Source organism: Anopheles merus, chromosome 3R (assembly GCF_017562075.2).
Source record: "Anopheles merus strain MAF chromosome 3R, AmerM5.1, whole genome shotgun sequence".
Classification (NCBI taxonomy): Eukaryota; Metazoa; Arthropoda; class Insecta; order Diptera; family Culicidae; genus Anopheles; species Anopheles merus.
The window spans coordinates 8,386,234-8,392,559 of NC_054084.1; positions in this window are offsets into that span (position 1 = coordinate 8,386,234).

The window sequence follows — 6,326 nt, forward strand, 5'->3', positions numbered from 1 at the left end:
AGCATCGTCGTGGGGTAGTAAAAATGTGAAAGTATAACCTTCCCTGCAGGTAAGCGGGCCGGTAGGGATCAGCACGGATCTCCAGGATTTTGGAGCTTGCTCCAGGAATCGCGTCACGCGGGAATTTCATTTCGCGAAAGGAAGCAGCATGGAACACGTCATCACTACGGCAGGCGGGTGCGATGCGATACCCCGGCCCCGTAACGAAAATCGGGGTGCCAAAGATCGCGATCTTCACTTCCCCAATACACCCCGATAAGCACCGTTTGTCAGTTTCAATCGAGAATCGGTAAGGATAACACCCGCCGGGCCGGGCTCGGTGTGCGAAATTTCCATGCCCCAAAACGACAGAAACGTTTAAAACGAAAGCAAAGCGGTCGGATCACGGACGATCACGCACCGAAATTGCATCCCTTCGGGGAGGTTAGGGAAGCGGTGCAGCGATTGCTGTTCGATAGCGCAGAAAGGGCGCAGAGGAGAACGGGTGATGATGATGGCGATGGCAGCGATGACGACGTCGACGATGGGTGAGTGATAAAATGCTGATGTAAAGATTCGTTGCTGTTTCGGCGAAAGACGCATCACGCAGCGGGTCGGGAATTAAGATGTTGCCTGAACGGATGGATCGGCGGCCGTGGTGGAAAACATTCCAATAAAATTGAAGCATGTGTTTGGCCGTAGTTCATTATCGAATATTTCACGGTTGACCCAGTTACCGCGTGTGTTGGGGCGATGTTTTCTGTTTCCTTCTTCAGGAATTTACCTGCGAAGATAGCTCTTGCCCAGAAATTAGGGCACTCAGGATATCTGATTGATGTTCTAGAAGCCTTCTGGTGCTCCTCAATCACATGAACATGTGATATAAAGCTCCCTTTACCGACGCCTAATGTAATCAGAGTCATTCCCCTCTCGCTAGCTGCATAGAAAAAACATTTATTCCTTTGTGTTTACCACACCGAAAATTACCATCGCCGGTCTCTCACCACCAGCACGCCGCAAAAGCTCATCTTTAGTCAAAAACTCCACCTCCACCGGCACCCCTAGAAGGTAACGCCCGCTGCTGCAATATTCATCCACCCTTTTTTTCGTCATCGGCCATCGCATGGTCGCATCATAAGCGAATTCCTCCCTGTTTGCCTTTGCTACCAGCAACATCTACACCGGCAACTGGCTATTCCAATTCCCAAAAAGAGAAGAAAAAAAACAACTGATTCCTACAGAGCCTTAGGCCTTCCACACCACACGGGCAACGATTTTGCATACTGCAATTTGCAATAATAAAACATGAAAACGGACCCACCAGTGGTCCAGCTGGACTTCACTTTATTATTTTCAATTTCGCATTTCGCGCTGGGCGCACAACCAAACAACTCCAAGCTCAAGAGTCCAAGAAGATGTCGTCCTCTTGTTCTTTCTCTTTCTTTCCCTCTTTGCCAAGAATCAAAACGTTCCAGTAGCCGTAAACAAATCGACCCGATCCGCCCACCTCCCCACTCACCAATTCCGTTCTCGATCCGTTTGTGGTACGTGCCGGGTGGAACCTTGTTTACAGATTATTTTGATTTTGCTGCTTGTGTTTTGCGATGGCCGACGGGCTCCCTGGCCCGCCCCGCCCCTACCCATAAGGTGGTCGTTTACAGGCGCAGTTGCGCAATTATGGCTTCCAATATATCCGGCGACCACATGCACCCACCAGGGGCACAGGTACAGTGACATCAGGGTGAAGAATAAATTGACGGGGGCTGTGCAGGCGCAGGGCCATAGGATTCTCCTTTTTTCCCGCCAACTAACAAGTTGCACCATGGCAAGAATGGGCAACTAGCCAGCCAGCCAGCTCGAGGTGAGGAGAAATGATGTGTGTGTGTGTGTGTGTGTGTACTTTCAGGCTGGTGGTTTCCCTTTTAGCCCCTCCCCACCTCACCACACGGTGATTAGCATATATGTCGACAGTAGAATGTTTCAATATTGATGACCCTTTAATCGAATTCATTTGCTTCATTAATCATTATCGGTTTCTGGACCGATGACCGAAACCATTTTCCCATTTTCTTTCCCTGCTCCCCTTCTCCGCGATTTAAAATCAAAAAAACGTGACGGTTGAAGGCGGATTCACTTCCTTTGCAGGCCACCTCGTCTAGGCAATATGCAATATGCACGCAATGCAATTACCTACCGAAACGATCACTCTCGGGGCCCGGGGCCGGGATCGCAAACAAATCAACTCATAAAACGTCGATTGATCAACATCATCATTGCAGTACGGTACGGGGAATGCGTTCTACAGCGCCCGAGAGAGAGAGAGAGAACAACGAGTAACGTCACACACGACTGGGGGGAAGGAACCTAGTCGACAGCGACCATTCATCCTACGAACGTGAGTGTGTTTGTGACTGTACCAACGGCGACTGATTTATGACGAGCGGTTGGTATCCCTTCCGACTGGCGATGCGCCAGCATACCGGAGCGCATTTGCATAGATTAATGGAGAGCGATAAATTGCGGAACATTGCTTTCCACACTGCCCCGGTTCACTGGGAGTCTGCAGCCTTCCCCAACAAGGGTGTACTATCGAACGGTTCCGATCAGTATGGTAATTGGACGAGTCTTGTGATTCCTGTGTCCAGACCAACACAGCACACAAAAAAGGATCAACGTCTGGACCGCCGTTTGCTAATTAGACGGTTTTAAGCTCACAACTGAACACTTCAGACACTTGCTGCAAGCGCGCCTCCTACGTTCGTACCGCTTATTACGACAGCTCTGTCTCACACCACCTGTCAGTTTGAGAAATGTTGAGATCATCCACCTTCAAATGCAATTCCAGCGGTGATTGTTGGCGGTGGTGCTAATCAACTCCTCCGTGTCAAACTAATTCCCCCTGGTGGCCCAAAGCGTCACCATATTTGTGAGGAACTCCACTTCAGCCCGCAAGCGTCTTCGTTAACGGTCTTCCGACCTGCTGTTATTGTTATCCCGCTGTTTATGGCCACGGCAGATCGTGCTCGATCGCTGCAATCCACTTGCACTTGCAGCAGGCGACGGATTAATCCGCCGTGCGTCTGCAGGCGGCAGTGCCCGTTCCGGCGATGGCTCAGTCTCAGCTGCGCGTCTTCGCGTACGTAAGCTGCGTGCAAATAGTGTCATTAATTGATTGAAATAAGCTGATGCTGATGTGCGGGAAGGAAGATGTTGCCGCTCGGGTACATAAACTCCTCGCCTCCAACTCCACGCTCCAGTATTCAGTAATAAACCAGTTCGCCTGTCATGTGACATGTCTTATGTTGCAACCCTGCCAAACCGAACTAATTACCAGAGCACGCCCGGAGCTCTGCAACCAATGCAGTGCGTTGCGTCCAATCACCACCAGCAACCAATTGCCTAACGGCTTCATCAAAACCCGTTCACATCTGTCAGAAACTGTCCTCCTTCAGCTCAATTTAATTTTGTCTTCCGCCCTATCGTTCCTGCCCTCCAAAAACCAAAACCACACAGGTATCGTTTAACGATCATTAACCAACATTGTCATTAGCAGACACACACACACGCACATACACATCGATGTTTCTAACCTGTTCCTCCCCACAACGAAACACTGACCGTCCCTAATCACTGCTAATCGCACACCGTCAGTCGTCACATTCGTCAACAACCCTTACCTGACAGCTAATCACAGCTGACATCGCCCGAGGGTAGCAAGTGGCAAACGAATCCCCAACCTCCCGGCAAAACAAACATCCTTCCATTCCTCCCTCCATCCCAGAATGGGAGCGCTGCGCTATCCATTTATCATCTCGTTAGCGCTAAACATTCGACAAATCGACAGGCTCCAGTTTACGGGTTGGGTTAGGGAACGCCGCGCCTCGAAAGGAAGCAATCGTTTGATAACACCACGTGCTACGGCAACGGGACGGGATGGAGAGTTTGTAGTATGCAAATTTCCGCGTGTGTGTGTGTGTGTCTTTATGTGTGTGACCCTCATCTCACCCCATCCCGAAGTGCGTTTCCTCTTCCCCTTTCTGGTGTGTTTGCGCAAGCACACGCAGATTAATAATCACTTACGCTCAGTTGCGCCGGTTGTGGCGTATTAAGCACGCCGGAGGATTTGCGGCCTTCCCCCAACACATCCGTGGGCGACACACGTACACACACGTTGTCACCTTAAGACATGCCACTAAACAGGGCGATATCGATGAAACGATGGCATGCGATCGGATTGGCGATTGGCCCACAAACGCGCGTCGCTCTCGCGAGGGGCGTCTTGGCAGCGCAATCCTGCTCTACAACATAATTTAATTCAATTTAATATGCAAATCAGGTAAATTGTTTTCAGCTCACCTGTCGCTGCGGCAAGCCAATACGAAGGGGTGTACTTTCATCCAAGCAAGTGATTTTCGCTTGTGTTTTGTTGCGCGTTTTGGGGGACTGTCAACGCCTTCTGCGTGAGTTGTGAAGGTCAATCTTGCCGCTCGGCAGGAGGCTCTAGTCTCTGACGCATGCTCCTTTTATGTGCTTTAAAGCAATTCACACGCAAAAAAACCCGCTTCTACAGTTGATTGCTTATTCATATGTGTTTAATTTAAACAATTTTTGTCCTCTTATTGTAAGGCTCCTCGCTTGTTTTTGTATTCGTTCTCCCACTTTTATGTTTTCCTAATTCTTGCTCTTACAGCGTTCTACAGAAGTTACAAGCAGCATCCAACAAAGGTAACAACTACTGCACCGCATGGCAAAACCCCCACGCAGCCAACCAGAAGCTCATTTATTGTACGTTATTGCAGCCGCTGCCGTCCGGGTCGTGTCCGACGTGTTGTAGACGGTCGCTACTGCCCGGGCCACAGATGGTTGGATCGTCTCGGGACAGAACATATGAACATCGCACGGTCGTTAATGCTTTTACACCTCTCCCGTTGGCAGTCTCTTGTGGAGGGCCGGGGGGAGAATTGCCCCCGGGTCGCATCATCGTTGCGAACGGCTTCGCGGGTCGAACTGTCGCGCTCATAAATAGCTCGAGGAGAGATGAATAATGCTCCACCAACACCACCGGCACTGTGGGTGACTATTTTTGCACCCGATCGTATTGCACCCCCCGAATGAGGCTGGGTTCGAAAGCGGATTGGAATTAATGGTGCCATATGATACTTCAGCGCTGGGGGAGAGATGATAATTATAGCACCGTCTCGATCGCTATCTCTCCACGGTGCAGCATCGTTTCCAGCTCCAGCTTACAAATGGTTCGTCGCCTGGCGGTGGAGCCTTTAAGCTCTCTGTGTGTGTGCCCCTACTCCGTCCAGTGTGTGTGTGTGTGTGTGTGTGTAGCAAAAAGGGTTTTATTTTCAACTTAATTACCGTGCAAATTCATTCGTCACCTTTACCCAAAAACGTTTGGTGCAGTTTTGATGGAGCATCTTAGTGTGCGAAAGCGCTTAAATGAGTCATTTGTATTGCTCCCGGGGGTCAATGTGCTTATCAACAGGCCCACACAAACCGTCAGCAATAAAACATTGACCAAATGCCAAACCAAGGCTCAAAGCGATCAATAGCGAGAGCGAACCATATTGTCTTGTTGCAGACGAGTGTTCTGAGCCGCCCTTTCATGTCGGGACGCGTCTGTTCTTGTCCTGGATGAACTCAACCGACAGTACAGCCCCACCGTAAACCGAGTCGTAATCATTAAGCCTCTTACAATAGGTATCCGAAGAGTTGTAAAAGTTCGGAAAATTAAAAAGAGTCTTTCCAATTGGGAGTGATGCGAGCCTTGAGCTGCAGTTCAGTTTCTTGAACTCCACACCGATCATAAATCTGTCACGCGAGTCTGTTGCGCACAGCGGCGCAATAAGCAATTATGCAAATCGATTTTCTTTCCACCAATCACAGAGCACATCAACGACACAATTGTTACGGTTACCGCCCGGGACAACGCTCCTGGATGCGTAGCAGCATATCTGCAGCAGCATGAATCAGCTCCAGCTTTGTTCGTTGCGGCCACCTCGACGGGGCAACAGAGTCCACTCAACCCAGACGCTGCATTTATGACCCAAAAGATGATGCTCAATGATGTTTATAAGCAGCACGCAACGGGATGAATCATGCAATTTATCTAGCAGAACAGCATAATACACAAAAAGATGTATTTCTTTGTGATGAAACTGAAATCTGTAACTTTTTGCTGTCCCAAACGACGCAAAAAGATGCGTAATGAGTGTGTTAATATTCTTTCAAAGTCTTACAACTCTGTTTAATGCACCCAGACGTGCACGTGCCTATGAGGTACGAGTGTCGTTTCCCTATCGATCCAACGTCCGGTTCCGAGCATAATCCTACTGCCT